This window comes from Hyla sarda, chromosome 5 (assembly GCF_029499605.1).
Source record: "Hyla sarda isolate aHylSar1 chromosome 5, aHylSar1.hap1, whole genome shotgun sequence".
In the NCBI taxonomy this organism is placed as follows: domain Eukaryota; kingdom Metazoa; phylum Chordata; class Amphibia; order Anura; family Hylidae; genus Hyla; species Hyla sarda.
Genome location: NC_079193.1, coordinates 370565939 through 370585420, shown reverse-complemented (window position 1 = coordinate 370585420; position 19482 = coordinate 370565939). Strand labels below are relative to the sequence as shown.

At 43.7% G+C, this 19482-nt stretch overlaps 1 long non-coding RNA gene and 1 other non-coding gene across 2 annotated transcripts in view; both read left to right on the top strand.

The window, feature by feature from the left end:
• Positions 1-7290: 7290 nt before the first annotated feature.
• Positions 7291-7476, top strand: LOC130274628 (U2 spliceosomal RNA). Its single transcript, XR_008844414.1, has one exon. It is a non-coding gene; the product is annotated as a U2 spliceosomal RNA (small nuclear RNA).
• A 6600-nt stretch (positions 7477-14076) lies between these two features.
• LOC130274458 (uncharacterized) overlaps positions 14077-19482 on the top strand; it is a 39476-nt gene continuing 34070 nt past the window's right edge. Inside the window, exon 1 of the long non-coding RNA XR_008844396.1 lies at positions 14077-14092. This is a non-coding gene — a long non-coding RNA (uncharacterized LOC130274458). The remainder of the gene's footprint in view (positions 14093-19482) is intronic.

Sequence of the window (19482 nt, the reverse complement as noted above, 5' to 3'; positions counted from 1 at the left end):
TTTTTTTTACAGTTTAGTAACCAGTAATAGTTCTGGAGTAATTTTTTAAATTAATGTATTTGTTTATTTATTTTAACTCCTTTAAGGACTCATCCCATTTTTGCCTTAAAGGGTTACTCCACAGCTCAGCGTTTGGAACAAACTGTTCAGAATGTGGGAGCCGGCGCCGGGAGCTCGTAATGTCATAGTCCCACCCCCTCATGATATCATGCCCCGCCCCCTCAACGCAAGTCTATGGGAGGGGGCGTGACGGCTGTCACGCCCCCTCCCATAGACTTGCATTGAGAGGACGGGGCGTACCCCTTTAATGACCAGGCCAATTTAGGTTTTTGCACCTTCATTTTTTTGCTCCTCCCCTTATACAGTTCATAACGCTTTCAATTTTGCACCTACAGGAATTTTTTTGTGTGTCACCAATTGTACTTTGTAATGACATCAATAATTTCCTAACATAATCTGTGGCGAAACAAAAAATATATATATATTTGTGTGGTGAAATAAAAAAATGGCCTTCCGTTTCCAAGCAGTGAACTTTTCGGTAAAATGACACCTTATCTATTGTTACGCCGAGCGCTCCGGGTCCCCGCTCCTCCCCGGAGCGCTCGCTACACTCTCCTCACTGCAGCGCTCCGGTCAGATCCACTGACCCGGGGCGCTGCGATACCGCCTCCAGCCGGGATGCGATTCGCGATGCGGGTGGCGCCTGCTCGCGATGCGCACCCCGGCTCCCGTACCTGACTCGCTCTCCGTCGGTCCTGTCCCGGCGCGCGCGGCCCCGCTCCCTAGGGCGCGCACGCGCCGGGTCTTTGCGATTTAAAGGGCCACTGCGCCGCTGATTGGCGCAGTGGTTCCAATTAGTATGTTCACCTGTGCACTCCTTATTTATACCTCACTCCCCCTGCACTCCCTCGCCGGATCTTGTTGCCATTGTGCCAGTGAAAGCGTTCCCTTGTGTGTTCCTAGCCTGTGTTCCAGACCTCCTGCCGTTGCCCCTGACTACGATCCTTGCTGCCTGCCCCGACCTTCTGCTACGTCCGACCTTGCTTCTGTCTACTCCCTTGTACCGCGCCTATCTTCAGCAGTCAGAGAGGTTGAGCCGTTGCTAGTGGATACGACCTGGTCACTACCGCCGCAGCAAGACCATCCCGCTTTGCGGCGGGCTCTGGTGAAAACCAGTAGTGACTTAGAACCGATCCACTAGCACGGTCCACGCCAATCCCTCTCTGGCACAGAGGATCCACTACCTGCCAGCCGGCATCGTGACATCTATGTAGGTTTTATTTTATTTACTTCTGGAACTGTCCAGAGCAGGAGCAAATCCCCATAGCAAACCTATCCTGCAGTTTCTGACACGGACAGAGGTGTCAGCAGAGAGCACTGTGATCAAACTGAAAAGAACTACACAATTTCTTCTGGTGCATACAGCAGCTGATAAGTACTGGAAGGGTTAAGATTTTTAAATTGAAGTAATTTACAAATCTAGAAGAGTTGGAGAGGCTCTTGTCTGACTACCCACCAAATAAACCCGGGCTACCTAATTAGACACTTATACCCAAGGTGTCAGATTGTAGTTTGTCTGTAGAAATATATATATTAGGGCTCAGGGTTTGAGACAACTGGACAGGTTGTGTTTAAAGTAATATTTCAATTTATTGATTGTATATAATGTGACAATTGAATATTAGATAAAATGTAAATAGCAGCAACTGCGTCTCACAGGGCCCTTGTGTAGGCGCAGCACCAACTATTAAGAACTATAGCATATGTATAGTACAGTATATAAAATATAAAAATATACTTGTAAAAAATTATAAAAGATATAAAATAAGAATATAGCGACCACCATAAACATATATATAGAGAGGGATCTGGATGGGAGAGTCTTAGTCCATCCTCTATGGTAAATAATCTCCTCTCATAAAAAAGTCCTGCTCATATAGACCGATTCTGGTATTGTGGTAACCAATGGCAACCATAAGGTTAGTAACCCGTAGCAACCGTTCTGATGAGTCCGGCTATTTAAGCACTTCAACGTTTAAGTAGAAGATAAACTTGATATTTGTAGACAATATTCAACATGAACAGCTAGTGTGCAGTCACTGTTAATATGCATATTTGTATGATACTTTGTATCTCACCGCTCCCGGACACTGATGCGCTGGACTTCACGGGGATGCTGCGATCTCCTCCTGATGCGCTGTGTAATCCTGCAGTGTATTAGCACTGAGTAGCTGTCTTGGTAAGCGGCAGCATCACCGGAGACTCGGCAGTCTCCCACAGTGGTGATGTTGGTAGATGGTGGGTTGCGGGTGGTGTTGTCGCAGCGGTTCTGCGGATGCGCACGTACATGTGCCGGTGGCGTCCTCGTGGCAGTGAGGCGCGGATGTCTCCTTCACCGGGTGTCGGGTGATTGACAGTTTATTGTCCGGTATCGGACTGCTATTGACTTAAGCAGGGCAAATATACTGGTGGTCTCAATAGGTATTGAGGGGACGCTGGACGCGTTTCAGGACTCTCTCAGTCCTTTCTTCTTTGCTGCTGAAGAAAGGACTGAGAGAGTCCTGAAACGCGTCCAGCGTCCCCTCAATACCTATTGAGACCACCAGTATATTTGCCCTGCTTAAGTCAATAGCAGTCCGATACCGGACAATAAACTGTCAATCACCCGACACCCGGTGAAGGAGACATCCGCGCCTCGCTGCCACGAGGACGCCACCGGCACATGTACGTGCGCATCCGCAGAACCGCTGCGACAACACCACCCGCAACCCACCATCTACCAACATCACCACTGTGGGAGACTGCCGAGTCTCCGGTGATGCTGCCGCTTACCAAGACAGCTACTCAGTGCTAATACACTGCAGGATTACACAGCGCATCAGGAGGAGATCGCAGCATCCCCGTGAAGTTCAGCGCATCAGTGTCCGGGAGCGGTGAGATACAAAGTATCATACAAATATGCATATTAACAGTGACTGCACACTAGCTGTTCATGTTGAATATTGTCTACAAATATCAAGTTTATCTTCTACTTAAACGTTGAAGTGCTTAAATAGCCGGACTCATCAGAACGGTTGCTACGGGTTACTAACCTTATGGTTGCCATTGGTTACCACAATACCAGAATCGGTCTATATGAGCAGGACTTTTTTATGAGAGGAGATTATTTACCATAGAGGATGGACTAAGACTCTCCCATCCAGATCCCTCTCTATATATATGTTTATGGTGGTCTCTATATTCTTATTTTATATCTTTTATAATTTTTTACAAGTATATTTTTATATTTTATATACTGTACTATACATATGCTATAGTTCTTAATAGTTGGTGCTGCGCCTACACAAGGGCCCTGTGAGACGCAGTTGCTGCTATTTACATTTTATCTAATATTCAATTGTCACATTATATACAATCAATAAATTGAAATATTACTTTAAACACAACCTGTCCAGTTGTCTCAAACCCTGAGCCCTAATATATATATTTCTACAGATAATTTACAAATCTGTTTAACTTTTTGGTACCATGTGATTTGAAAACATTTATTTTCCACTGGAGTACCCCTTTAACCAACATGAAGACTTCAAGATACAGCAGCTGATAAGTACAGTGGTCCCTCAAGTTACAATATTAATTGGTTCCAGGACGACCATTGTGTGTTGAAACCATTGTATGTTGAGACCATAACTCTATGGAAACCTGGTAATTGGTTCTGGAGCCACCAAAATATCATCCAAAAATAGGAAAAAGTGATGAATAAACAAAAATAAGTAGATAACTAATATAGATAAAGAAAATCCTTACATATAAAAGTAATAAAGATCTGCTGGGAGCTGGAAATCACTGTCTATTTCAGTGTTTTTCAACCAGGTTTCCTTCAGCTGTTGCAAAACTCCAACTCCCAGCATGCCCGGACAGCCTTTGGCTGTCCGGGCATGCTGGGAGTTGTAGTTTTGCAACAGCTGGAGGCATCCTCTTTGGGAAACACTGGTCTATGTAGCGGACAGGAGCTTCTTCAGGGTCCTGTACAGAACACAGTGTCCTAAAAAAGTAAAATGGAGCTGCCCTCACCTGATGTCCAAAGGAGCAGGTAAACCTGGCACAGGTAAAGAGTACAGAACATGTAATACCTCCCTGTACTGTAGGGGGCGCTACCAGACACCAGTCAGTGCATACACTTCAGTAATACAGGTAAAGAGGAGTACAGAACATGTAATACCTCCCTGTACTGTAGGGGGTGCTACCAGACACCAGTCAGTGCATACGCTTCAGTAATACAGGGGTTTTACCAGTCAAATGCCAATTCTGATTGGTCGGTTCTTCCAGCCATTGACACATTTCACAGATCTGGACTGTCTGTAACATTGTATGTTGAGTCTGGTTTCAAGTTACAATGGTCCAGAAAAGACCATTGTATGGTGAAACTATTGTATGTTGACGCCATTGTAAGTTGAGGGATCACTGTACTGGAAGGGTTAAGGTATTTAAAAAGAAGGGAATTAGAAATCTGTATAACTTTCTGGGACCAGTTGAATTGATGAAAAGAAAATGGAATACATATTGCACCTTTGACCGATTACTGTCTAGTACTCTTACTTCTTAGGCTACAGTCACATCATGTTTTTGCTATACGGTTGCTATATACATTTTCTTTTTGATAACTATATACAACTGTAGAGCAAACACCCATCTAAAAATGTACATAACTAGATGTATCCGTTTGTGTACATTTTTTTTACAGGTACAGTTATTTGCAATTTTCCCCGTACTCAGATCCTTGGTCAACGATGGTTTTGTGCTCGGTTCTGCACTGTTGACTCCTCCCAGGACTCCTGCAGTGCTGCAGTACTATTCCTGCTACTCCGCGCGGTGGATGGGGGACACATTTTGATCAAAAAGTGCACTAAGAGCCTCCATTTTTTGACCGAGTGCTGCTTCAACCTTTCTTCCTATTCCTACTACTGCATCATCATGGATCAGACTCTGTTCCATGATTGGAGAATTAGGAGGAAGGACAAGTCCTGTCGGGGGAGCGGGCGGTATCGTGTGCCATTCCCCGGGAAAGCTCCAAGTAAGATGAAATAGCATCACTGTAATTTCAAATTCTCCGCCGAGAGGAATGATTGGCCTGTCTGTGCCGGCCAATCAGGTCTCCTGGTGGGGAAGCAGAGCATGCTGCCCACTTCCCTGGTGTATAAGTTTGGATTGCAGCGGGTCTCAGGAATGAGACACAATGTGATCAGACTCTTCCACAGCTGCCCACAGACAATTGCAGCCAGGGAGAATTACTACTCCAATCATGGAACAGAGTCTTTTACATGATAGCAGTGGTAGTACCCCCTGGCTGTGGGAGTCTGTGGGCGGCTGTGGGATGGTTATAAAAACATCATACAATTTTAATAATATACAATCTTGCATCTGGTTTTGTTAGTTTATACAAAACTATATTGCAAAAATCGGTATGCGAATGTAGCAATAGATAGATAGAGATGAGATAATAGATATGAGATAGATATGAGATAGATAGATAGATAGATAGAGATGAGATAATAGATATGAGATATATATGAGATAGATGGATAGATAGATAGATAGAGAGAGATGAGATGAGATAATAGATATGAGATAGATATGAGATAGATAGATAAATAGAGAGCTAGATAGATAGATAGATATATAGATATGAGATGGATAGATAGATAGATATGAGATAGATAGATAGATAGATAGATAGATAGATATGAGCTAGATAGATAGATATGAGATAGATAGATAGATAGATAGATAGGTATGAGATAGATAGATAGATAGATAGATAGATAGATAGATACAACCAAAGGATGAATTGGCCAGCACTATTGATCCAAACTATTGTAAAGACCTGGCCTGCAGGTGCAAGCTACTGGGCTAAATATACAGCAACAGGAGAATACAGCAGCACACTGCTAGCACAAAGATATAGATGAAACATGAGTATATAGATAAAACATGAGTATATAGATAGAACATGAAAAAGCTATACAGCTGTAATGCAATAAATGAAAATATGAAACTATGAAAATATGAGGTACTTAGCTTGCAAATTTGGCGCCAAATAGCGTGGACCGTCCCACCACGATAAGGTAACCTCATTCTGGGACGGACCCTACACTGTGTATATGCCTCTGTGTGAACAGTACAACAGGCATTGCAAGGTCTGAAACATCCAAGGCACCTTATATACACCTAATAGAGGTGGGTGGGGTGCAGGAGCCAACATGGAGGTAGCCACTCCCCCGTATGTGTAATACAACCAAAGAATAAGTTGGCCAGCACTATTGATCCAAACTATTGTAAAGACCTGGCCTGCAGGTGCAAGCTGCTGGGCTAAATATACAGCAACAGGAAAATACAGCAGCACACTGCTAGCACAAAGATATAGATGAAACATGAGTATATAGATAAAACAAGAGTATATAGATAGAACACGAAAAAGCTATACAGCTGTAATGCAATAAATTAAAATATGAAACTATGAAAATATGAGGTACTTAGCTTGCAAATTTGGCGCCAAATAGCGTGGACCGTCCCACCACGGTAAGGTAACCTCATAGATAGATAGATACATAAAACGTTTATAAATCAGCAGCATTCTTGGTTCCAAACAAAGGTGAAGTTTATTCCATAAGCAAAAAAAGTGTTGCAGCAACGTTTCTGCCAGCTCACCTGACCTTTCTCAAGCTCCAGAAGCTTAAGAAAGGCCAGGTGAGCTGGCAGAAATGTTGCTGTGACACTTTTTTTGCTTATGGAGTAAACTTCACCTTTGTTTGGAACCAAAAATGCTGCTGAATTATGAACGTTTTCTGTATACTACATGGACCCTTGACCCAGGTCTGGCTCTGTGTGCACCTATATCTATGTACACAGTGGATGTGCTCTCTAGAAAGATAGATAGATAGATAGATTTGAGATAGATATGAGATAGATAGATATGAGATAGATATGAGATAGATAGATAGATATGAGATAGATAGATAGATAAATATGAGATAGATAGATAGATATGAGATATGTCCAAAAAGATAAAGACAGCAAGAGGCTGTTGAAACATCGCTCACGGTGGATTGAAATAAAAGACATCACTTTGCACTAAACTATGGAAGTGCCACTGTTTCTTTTTGGACATATCTACATTGGACCTCTCACCAAGGTTTATAACAGGAGGTACCCCTACACCCAGACTTCAGGAGTTCTGCTTTCTCCTTTTCCTAGATATGAGATAGATAGATGGATATGAGATAGATAGGTATCGCTTCTCGGCCTTTTGGCTAAGATCAAGTGTAGTATCTGTTCTTATCAGTTTACACCAGTGACCCGAAGCGCCGCTATTGAGCTGGTGGGGATGGGTGCTGCATGGTAGGGAGCAGGTGTACCAGGGCGTTCCGGAGCTGGTTCTGAGGAATCAGCTCGACGGCTGCCCTGATGTGACCTGCTTCCTCCGGGTCTCGCCATGAGGCTGAGGGGGTCTAGAGCCGAGGTACTTTAGTGCCTCGGGGAGTGGTGACCCCTGAGGTGCCAAAACTCACTGGGAGGATAGACTGACTGAGTTGAAGTACGGGCACCATGATCTCTGCACCTTTGTGGCACTCACCTCTTGGTTCCCGGCCTTCTGGCTAGAATCAGAGACATTTTTTATAGATCCGGCCGGATGTCCGGGCAGTATGTCTGCACATTCACTTATTTATTTATTTTGTCTCACTGTGTCACTTTTTGCGTGTTGTGTGTCCACAGGATTTGTCAGGATGCGGTAGCTCTTCTGGGTGTCCCTCCTGGCGGTCTAGGGGAGGTGTGTGTGGCCATTAGGTTCCACACCTCCCTGCAAACACCCCGTGTACTCCTGCTTTGGCAGGGTACCTACCGTTATTGGCTCTGCAGGCAGATACCTTGGCTAACGTCTAGGGGGATGCCGGGAGCATTTGTGGTCCTTTAGTAGCTTCGGCGAAAAGGGACATCACACCTGGAACCTCGCAGGTACCTTTTGATCCGGAGGCGAAGGGTAAGGTTTGTTGGGGGGCCTCTCTCCTATCGGAGATAGGCTTGCGATAAACCGCATCCTCTGTGCACGCTTTTTTAGTGTAACACGTTTGCACTTTTTCTTGCACTTCGGGTCATTCGAGAGCACGTTTCTCGGCTCTTATATAAAAAAAAAAAATAAATAGGTAAGCGGATCCGGTAACACTCAGCAGCGTTAGTGTATGTACAGAACATAGCGTGTTTGTAATGCGCACGCGCAAGTCCGCGCTGTTCAATACACAGTTGCCGGCAGTACTGAGCTGCACGGACTTGCGCGTGCGCATTACAAACACGCCATGTTCTGTATATACACTAACGCTGCTGAGTGTTACCGGATCCGCCTACCTCCTCCTCCCTGTAATTATGACTAATTATGCCACACATGTTGCACTTGCACATTGTTTGTAAGATATTATGTTTTGTTTTTTTTTACGATTTGCACATTTGCACTTTATATACAAATGGAAAGATGTGTTTATTGAGATATACAGTACACTATGTATTTATCCTGTTTTTATTCATATAATGTTGCACTTTTGTTACTAATTGGATATAATTAATATTGGATTGGATACCATATAAATACTACCGATGGTAACTGTTCACTTGTGCTTGAAAAAGGCCACATGGGCGGCTGAAACGTTGCTATGGAATGGAATAAAATCCCCTGAACTTCTACTTTTGTGTGCTGCCGCCAACTTCTTTTTTTGTGGATATCTGTGGGCACCTGACTTGGGCTTTTTTTTGCTGCTCTGCACCTACCAAATTCCCTACCTTGAGGTGCTGCTCACCCTGAACTTTTTGTTTGATTGATAGATAGATATGACATAGATAGATAGATATGAAATAGATAGATAGATATATAGATAGATATGAGATAGATAGATAGATATGAGATAGATAGATATGAGATAGATAGATAGATAGATAGATATGAGATAGATAGATGATAGATATATATATGAGATAGATAGATAAATAGATAGATATGAGATAGATGATAGATAGATAGATAGATAGATAGATAGATAGATAGATATGAGATAGATAGATAGATAGATAGATAGATAGATAGATAGATAGATATGAGATAGATATAAGATAGATAGATATGAGATAGATATGAGATAGATAGATAGATATGAGATAGATAGATAGATATGAGATAGATAGATATGAGATAGATAGATGATAGATATATATGAGATAGATAGATAAATAGATAGATATGAGATAGATGATAGATAGATATGAGATAGATAGATAGATAGATAGATATGAGATAGATAGATATATTTGAGATAGATAGATAGATATGAGATAGATAGATAGATTGATAGACAGATAGATAGATATGAGAAAGATAGATAGATAGATATATGAATAAAATATAGATAGATAGATAAATAAAAGAAAGATAGATAGATAGATAGATAGACACATTTTTCTAGCCGTATTCTCCTCTCCCTGCTCATCTATTATTTCCGCGGTCTTATATTCCCCTCCTGTGAGCCGTTCTCCAGGTTCCTTCTTCTGTCACAATTCCCCTGGCGGATCCTTCCTCCGCTCTTCACCTGCTCAGTCCAGATGGAGGAAGCAATTAACTTCCCTGTCCGCAGATTTTTCAAGAAAAAGTTTGTTTTTGCTGTTTAGGCAAACATTGAGGTTCCCAGTCAATCCCTCAACATGGCTGAGCGGCGCGCGCAGTATTTGTGCCCTTCTTTTAGCAGATTCCAAGCGTTGCGTGTGAGGAGTAGTGGATGTTTTCGGAGGAGGCTAAACACCTTTCCTAATGAAGTCTTCTTTGGGATTCACCGGAGCAGACAGGATTCATCAACTATCATTAAGATTTTAAAGCAGATTCTAATTACTTGTATTCCCTTGTCATGGCGCTCGCTGTCGTTGGGAACTTTAACGCTTCTCTGTGCGGCTGCCCATCATAATTATACAATCACCATTTATATTCCTGATGGCGCCCGGAAGGAAGAACATTTGATGATTTTTAACCCTTTTCATTAAAGGAGTACTCCGGTGGGAAAAAAAATATGTTTTTAAATCAACTGGTGCCAGAAAGTTACACAGATTTGTAAATTACTTCTATACAAAAATCTTAATCCTTCCAGTACTAATCAGCTGCTGTATGCTCCAGAGGAAGTTGTGTAGTTCTTTCCAGTCTGACTACAGTGCTCTCTGCTGACACCTCTGTTCATGTCAGGAACTGTCCAGAGCAGAAGCAAATCCTCATAACAAACCTCTCCTACTCTGGACAGTTCCTGACATGGACATAGGTGTCAGCAGAGAGCACTGTGGACAAGACATAAAAGACCTACAAAACTTCCTGTGGAGCATACAGCAGCTTTTAATGGGGTACTCTGGATGAAAACTTTTTTTATTTTTTTTTATGAACTGGTGCCAGAAAGTTAAACAGATTTGTAAATTACTTCTATTAAAAAATCTTAATCCTTCCATTAGTTATTAGCTTCTGAAGTTTCCTGTCTAACTGCTCAATGATGATGTTACGTCACGGGAGCTGTGCATGCTGGGAGAATATCCCCATAGGAACTGCACAGCTCCCGGGACGTGAGTCATCAGAGAGCAGTTAGACAGAAAACAATAACTCTACTTAAGAAGCTAATAACTATTGGAAGGATTAAGATTTTTTAATTGAAGTAATTTACAAATCTGTTTAACTTTCCGGAGCCAGTTGATATATATATAGAAAAAAAGTTTTGGCCTGGAATACCCCTTTAATTCTTCCAGTATTTTTTAACAGCTGTTTGCTATTTTTTTTATTTCTTTTTTTGTGTTGTCCACAGTGCTCTCTGCTGACACCTGATGCCCGCAAACCTATACTGCTCTGGATAGTTCCTGACACGGACAGAGATGTCAACAGAGAGCACTGTGGACAACACAAAAAAGCTATTCAAAAAGTAAAGAATTTCCTCTGTAGTATACAGCTGCTAATAAGTACCAAAAGGATTAAGATTTTTTAATAAAAGTAATTTGCAAATCTGTTTAACTTTCTGGCACCAGTTGGTTTTAAAACATTCTTTTTCCACCAGAGTGCTCCTTTAAATTCCTGTCAAATATACCGTATTTTTCGCCCTATAAGGCACACCGGGGTATAAGACGCACCCAATTTATAGGTGCAAAATAAAAAAAAATTAAGATTCTGAACCCAACAGTGGTCTTCAACCTGCGGACCTCCAGATGTTGCAAAACTACAACTCCCAGCATGTCCGGACAGCCGTTGGCTGCTGGGGGTTGTAGTTTTGCAACATCTGGAGGTCCGCAGGTTGAAAACCACTGGATAGGAGGTAATACTCACGTGTCCCCGTCGCTCCGGACCCGTCACCGCTGCCCTGGATGTCGCTCCATCGCTGTCGCCGCGTCCCCGGTTGGGTCCCCGACGATCCAGACGTCCTCTTCCCCGAGATCCACGCTCTCCGTCGCTGTCATCACGTCGCAATGCACGCCGATCCTATTGGATGACGGGATGGCGTGCGCGACGACGTGATGACGACTATTGAGAGCGCTGGCCAAGCATGGGATCCCGGAGCAGACACCGAGGCAGGTAAGGTCCTGTAAGCTGTTCAGGACGCCGCGATTTCACCACGGCGGTCCCGAACAGCCTGACTGAGCAGCCGGGTTAGTGTCAATTTCCCTTTGGACGCGGCGGTCAGCTTTGATCACCGTGTGTGAAGGGATAATACAGGACATCACCACGATCGGTGATGTCCTGTATTAGCCGCGGGTCCCGGCCGTTGATGGTCGCAGGGACCGCCGTGATAGGTGTGTATTCACCATATAAGATGCACCGACTTCCCCCCCCCCCCTGTTTTGGGGAAGAAAAAGTGCGTCTTATACGGCGAAAAATACGGTAATACTTATTACATGTGTTTTCTTTAAGTTCTAAGGGAAGGTCTGATCACCAGAATAAAGGGAAATTGCCGTCTAATATGAACCGATAAAGGAGACCAAAGCCAGGACTCCTTTCATTCTGCTTCACAACATATAGGGGGAGATTTATCAAAACCTGTCCAGAGGAAAAGTTGCCCAGTTGCCCATAGCAACCAGTCAGATCGCTTCTTTTGTTTTTAACATGGCCTCTGCAAAATGAAAGAAGCGATCTGATTGGTTGCTATGGGCAACTCAGCAACTTTTCCTCTGGACAGGTTTTGATAAATCTCCCCCGTGGAGTGTAATGGATAATGTTGTTTTTTCTCTAGTACTATGTTCTCCGCTTTTCTTGATTCCTGTTTTCGTTAGTTAAAGGGGTACTCCGGTGGTTAAGATTTTTGGCTATATTGCATCTTCTTTTAATGGTCATGTTTTTTGCAATTGACATGTATTATATGTTTGTGTAGTATGTGTCTTTTTTTTCTTACCTGTTTGTGGGCCAGGAAGTTCTGTAGTTCTGTGTTGGATCTCTGACTGTTGTCCACAGGTTAGGGTTAGGCTGTGGACAAGATGTCAGAGCTTTTTTCTTTCTCTGTTCTTTCAGAACTGCATGAGAGAGAGGCCACGCCCCCTCATCTCCCCCTCCAGGTGGTCACAGGTGTGCATGAGAGAGATAGGCCACGCCCCCTCATCTCCCCCTCCAGGTGGTCACAGGTGTGCATGAGAGAGATAGGCCACGCCCCCTCATCTCCCCCTCCTGGTGGTCACAGGTGTGCATGACAGCAATAGGCCACGCCCCCTCATCTCCCCCTCCAGGTGGTCACAGGTGTGCATGAGAGAGATAGGCCACGCCCCCTCATCTCCCCCTCCAGGTGGTCACAGTTGTGCATGAGAGAGATAGGCCACGCCCCCTCATCTCCCCCTCCTGGTGGTCACAGGTGTGCATGAGAGAGGCCACGCCCCCTCATCTCCCCCTCCAGGTGGTCACAGGTGTGCATGAGAGAGATAGGCCACGCCCCCTCATCTCCCCCTCCAGGTGGTCACAGGTGTGCATGAGAGAGATAGGCCACGCCCCCTCATCTCCCCTCCAGGTGGTCACAGTTGTGCATGAGAGAGATAGGCCATACACCCCCAGGTGGTCACAGGTGTGCATGACAGAGATAGGCCACACACCCTCATCTCCCCTCCCCCTGCTCTGTCTTCTGAGGACACAGGTCTGCACTGAAAGAAGACAGAGAAGATGTATGTGAAGGGGAGGAAATGTTATGTGAAGGGATGACAAGGTGCACGGGCTGGGGATGTATAGACTGCAGGGGAATAAATCTCGGACTGGGGATGATCTCTATATGTGAAAGGGGGGACTCCTGAATGACACATGCTGGGAGTTGTAGTCCCTGTTATGTGTGTATGCTAGTGTTTACAAACCTGTCTGCCACCAGTTGTATCAAAACTACAACTCCCAGCATGCCTGGACAGACTTTGGGCATGCTGGGAGTTGTAGTTTTGCAAAAGCTGGAGGCACACTGGTTGGGAAACACTGTCCTAGCCTATTCAGCATACACATCATGTTACACCAGTGTTTCCAAACCAGTGTGCCTCCAGCTGTTGTAAAACTACAACTCCCAGCATTCCCTGACAGCCTTGAGCATGCTGGGAGTTGTAGTTGTGCAACAGCTGGAGGCACACTGATTGGGAAACACTGGCCTAGCCTATTCAGTATATTACAAACAAAGTGCATTGTTTCCCAACCAGGGTGTCTTCAGCTATATCAAAACTACAACTCCCAGCATGCCCAGACAGCTTTTGGCTGTCTGGGCATGCTGGTAGTAGTAGTTTTGCAACACCTGGAGGCACCCTGGTTGGGAAACACTGGTGTATGCCCTATAGAGGTGTGGTGAACTACAACCCCCAGGAGACTACAGAGGCAGCATGCTGGTGTTATACCACAGACTGAAGTCTCCTGAATGACACATGCTGGGAAGGATCTTTATTTTAGGGAAGGATTAGAGAGGGTTAGATGGATTCAGTCTTTGTATTTGTTCCTTTATGTCATCTTATGCTTCATTTTTGACTGCCAGAATTATCATTTATTTTCCTCATCAATGAATCAATCATCTCCAGTTCTAATCATACATGGGTGAGTAGGCCTATCTATCTATCTTTTGGAGTGCTGTGACTATCTTTTGCTGCTGTATCTATCTGTCTATCTATAAAAAATGAAAGCCAGTGCAGCACTCCATAGAATGAAAAAGTGAAAAATGTATTCCATCCAAAAAAATGTGAAGAGAGCAGCGAAGTTTCTCAAGGCTTGAGAAAGATCCTGGAGAGGATCGAAACGTTGCTGCTCTCTTTACATTTTTTTGATGGAATACATTTTTCACTTTTTCATTCTATGGAGTGCTGCACTGGCTTTCATTTTTTTTTATTGATTTGGAGGAACTGGTGGAGTTCTTTTTCAGTAGCCTGCTCCCACATTATTGAATACACTTTTTTCTTAAATGCTGTTGCATTTTTTTCTATATCTATCTCATATCTATCTCATATCTATCTATCTCATATCTATCTATCTATCTATCTATCTATCTATCATCTATCTATCTATCTATCTCATATCTATCTATCTATCTATCTATCTATCTCATATCTATCTATCTCATATCTATCTATCTCATATCTATCTATCTCATATTTATCTATCTCATATCTATCTATCTATCTATCTCATATCTATCTATCTCATATCTATCTATCTCATATCTATCTATCTCATATCTATCTATCTCATATTTATCTATCTATCTATCTAATGAACGAAAGGCAACCGCACTCCCATAAGATGCAAAAAGGTTAGGTCTTTATTCACACAAGCGTGAAGGTGGCAACGTTTCGGCTAGCGCACCTAGCCATTATCAAGATTCGTGACCGGGATCTGTAGCAACTGAACGCACCCTAACATCATTGCACCTACCCTGTGAGTGCTGCTCTCTTGGACTTTTTTCTATCCATCTATCTATCTATCTATCTATCTATCTATCTATCTATCTCATATCTATCTATTTATCTATCTCATATCTATCTATCTATCTATCTCTCTATCTATCTATCTATCTATCTCATATCTATCTATCTCTCTATCTATCTCATATCTATCTATACCATATCTATCTATCTATCTCATATCTATCTATCTATCTATCTATCTATCTATCTATCTCATATCTATCTATCTCATATATATCTATCTATCTCATATCTATCTATCTCATATCTATCTATCTATCTATCTATCTATCTCATATCTATCTATATCATATATATCTATCTCATATATATCTATCTATCTCATATCTATCTATCTATCTATCTATCTATCTATCTCTCCGTCTAGAGTTAACCTGTACTATTCTGTGTTTGTTTTGCCATTCTAATGGGGAAACAATCCCCTCTTTAGAGGATTTATATAAGATGTCAAGATGTTAGAGAAATATTTTTGATCTGACATTACTTCAGATTCTGCATGGTCAGCTCTCGCTGTCGATGGCATATTTAGCGTATGCTAGCAAAAAAGGCTATATCTGGTATTTTGATGTGTTTGTCAAAAGATCAGTAGGAATCTCTAAATTCAAAAGATATTCTACTGAACACACAAAAAACACCTGAAATGCACATGAAAAGCCCAAATATCCATGTTCTGAATAATAACTGCCGTAAGTGCTGACACTGCAACAATTTATAAAGGTTAAAAAAATACAAAAGATATTTCATCCTAATCTGCCAACTGTTACAATATCATATTGTGCTTGGTTTAGTTGCTGTTGTCATTTACCCCTTAATATGAGAGTTTTACAGGGCTTTATAGATCATATTTAGTCATTTCAATATCACCAGAGGATTGAGTGATAATGAAGCATAATATCTCTTTTATAAAGCTATAGACCAATAACACAGAATAACACTATTTGACATGATATGCGTCATGTCATGTAGGGAAGGGAAGAGTGAGCCTTAAAGGAGTACTCCACCCCTAGACATCTTATCCTTTATCCAAAGGATAGGGTATAAGATGTCTGATCACGGGGGTCCCAGTGCTGGGGACCCCCGCAATCATGGCTGCGGCACCCCAGACATCCGATGCACGGAGCTAATTTTGCATTGTGCCGGATGACTGGTGATGCGTGACGTCACGGCCATGCCCCCCCAATGCATGTCTATACGAGGGGACGTGACGTCCGGCACGCCCCCTCCCATAGACTTGCATTGAGGGGGCGTGACCATGATGTCACAAGCTTACGGTGCTGCACCCGACGCTCTAAACAAACGTCGGGTGCAGCAGGGAGATCGAGGGGGTGCTTAGCCGCGGGAGCCCCACAATCAGACATTATATCCCCTATACTTTGGATAGGAGATAAGATGTCTAGGGTTGGAGTACCCCTTTAAGCTGACCCTGAACCTCTTTACCTGCCTATTGCATAGACAACCTAACTAGTGGCTCTACAACTGGGCACCAGTCCATATGCTAACTAGAGTGCAGGGACGTCATGGCCAAAGCAATAAACAAAACATTACAAAGTCGAGAACAAGTCAGAATACAAGAGGTTAATAAATTAAAACCAACAGACAGGAAGCTAGAATACTACATAATGTCAGGAATGCAAATAGATACCAACATATATCAGGAAAACATGGTGGCAGGTATATAGCGAACGGACAACAGCCTAAGAACCAAAACAAGATAAACAGCAGATATGAGAATATGAACAAGACAGGATAACTAGGAAATATAATGGAGAGAATAACCAGTAATGCAGGGGATGAACAAGGTTAAACTAGTCAGACACTATATAGATTAAGGATAAGCAACTACTGGATAACAAGAACAGATACAAAATGCACAAAGACAAACCGGACTGAACACAGGTCAAGATACTAAACAGATCAGGATTCATTAGAACTAATTCCTACTAGAAACAAAAATCAAATTGACACCTATGTAAGGGAAATAGCGAAGCTCAGAAAGGAATTTAACCAATAGGAGGAACCGGATTAACTATAAAACCAAACTCCAAATATGGAGGGACACAAAATAAAAATCAGATCTGAACACTAACCGAGATACAGGACTTGATAAAGGACAAGACTAAGGTTCACATAACATATACCAGCAAGACATGCTAAAACTGACCAAGTAGTGTTGAGCGCAAATATTCAAATAGCAAATTTTTATCACAAAAATCGGCACTTCACAATTTTTTGAATATTTAGAATATAGCAAAATATATTTGTTATGGCAAATATTAATTTTTTTCATTTTTTTTTCATGGTACACATCACAATGATGTGTACTGTGTAAAAAAAAAGTGATCATTCCTCCCTCCTTCCAGCTCGTGGTCCGAAGAAGGCGAATATGCAAATATGTGAAAACTTTTTTTAGCTTGTGGGCCAATGAGAAGGATGTAAATACAGTTGTCAGAGGTTAGCAACATCCCTGTCACGATTCGGCTGGCTGGAGGTGGATCCTCTGTGCCAGAGAGGGATTGGAGTGGACCGTGTCGGTGGACCGGTTCTAAGTTGCTACTGGTATTCACCAGAGCCCACTGCAAAGCGGGATGGTCTTGCAGCGGCGGTAGCAACCAGGTCGTATCCACCGGCAACGGCTCAACCTCTCTGACTGCTGAGATAAGCGCGGTACAAGGGAGTAGATAAGAGCAAGGTCGGACGTAGCAGAACGTCAGGGCAGGCAGCAAGGATCGTAGTCAGGGGCAACGGCAGGAGGTCTGGAACACAGGCTAGGAACACACAAGGAAACGCTTTCACTGGCACAATGGCAACGAGATCCGGCGAGGGAGTGCAGGGGAAGTGAGGTATAAGTAGGGAGTGCACAGGTGATGATACTGATTAGGCCTGCTGTGCCAATCAGTGGCGCAGTGGCCCTTTAAATTGCAGAGACCCGGCGCACGCGCGCCCTAAGGAGCGGGGCCGCGCGCGCCGGGACAACACAGACGGGGAACGGGTCAGGTACAGGAGCCGGGATGCGCATCATGAGCGGGCGCATCGCGAGCGGGCGCAACCCGCGTCGCGAATCACATCCCGGCTGGGCGTAATATCGCAGTGCACCCGGTCAGCAGGTTTGAGCGGGGCGCTGTAAATGAGAGAACGCTGCGAGCGCTCCAGGGAGGAGCGGGGACCCGGAGCGGCCGGCGTAACAGTACCCCCCCCCTTGGGTCTCCCCCTCTTCTTGGAGCCTGAGAACCTGAGGATAAGACTTTTGTCTAGGATATTGTCCTCAGGTTCCCAAGATCTCTCCTCTGGGCCACAATTCTCCCAGTCAACCAAGAAGAATCTTTTACCTTTGACTGTCTTGGATGCTAGAATCTCCTTCACCGAGAAGACGTCAGACGAACCGGAAACAGGAGTGGGAGAAACAACTTTGGGAGAGAAGAGGTTAAGGATGAGTGGTTTAAGGAGAGAGACACGGAAGGCATTGGGAATACGGAGAGAAGGAGGAAGAAGGAGTTTGTAAGAGACAGGGTTGATCTGGCACAAGATTTTGAAAGGACCTAGATAGCGTGGTCCCAGTTTATAACTGGGGACACGAAAGCGGACATACTTAGCGGAGAGCCATACCTTGTCTCCGGGAGCAAAAATGGGGGGAGTTCTTCTTTTTTTATCAGCAAATTTTTTCATCCGGGATGAAGCCTGTAAAAGAGAATTTTGGGTTTCTTTCGATATGGTGGAAAGATCTCGAGTTACTTCATCAACAGCGGGCAAACCAGAGGGCATGGGAGTGGGGAGGGGAGGAAGAGGGTGACGGCCGTACACCACAAAAAATGGGGATTTAGCAGAAGATTCGGAGACTCTGAAGTTGTATGAGAATTCGGCCCATGGTAGAAGATCTGCCCATTCATCCTGGCGGGAGGAAACAAAATGTCGTAAATAGTCACCGTGAAGGCGAAAAATGTGTATAAAAAATTGCTTTGCCAACTGAGGCGCTGAAGGAAGGCCTGGAAGAGGGATAAAATGTGCCATCTTGGAAAATCGATCAACGACCACCCAAACAACTGTGTTGCCACGGGATAAGGGCAAGTCAGTAATAAAGTCCATACCAATCTGTGACCAAGGTTGTTCAGGAACAGGCAGAGGATGAAGGAGACCAGCAGGCTTCTGGCGAAGAGTCTTATCCCGGGCACAGACAGTACAAGCCCGCACAAAATCAACAACATCAGTCTCCAGAGTAGGCCACCAATAAAATCGAGAGATGAGTTGAAAGGATTTTTTGATGCCCGCATGGCCTGCGAGGTGGGAGGAGTGTCCCCACTTGAGAATCCCGAGGCGCTGGCGTGGAGAAACAAAGGTCTTCCCTGGAGGAGTTTGTCTGATGGAAGATGGAGAAGTGGAGATCAGACAGTCCGGAGGAATGATGTGTTGCGGAGAGGCTTCCACTTCAGAGGCATCTGAAGAACGAGAGAGGGCATTGGCCCTAATGTTCTTGTCAGCAGGGCGAAAAGGGATTTCAAAGTTAAAACGGGC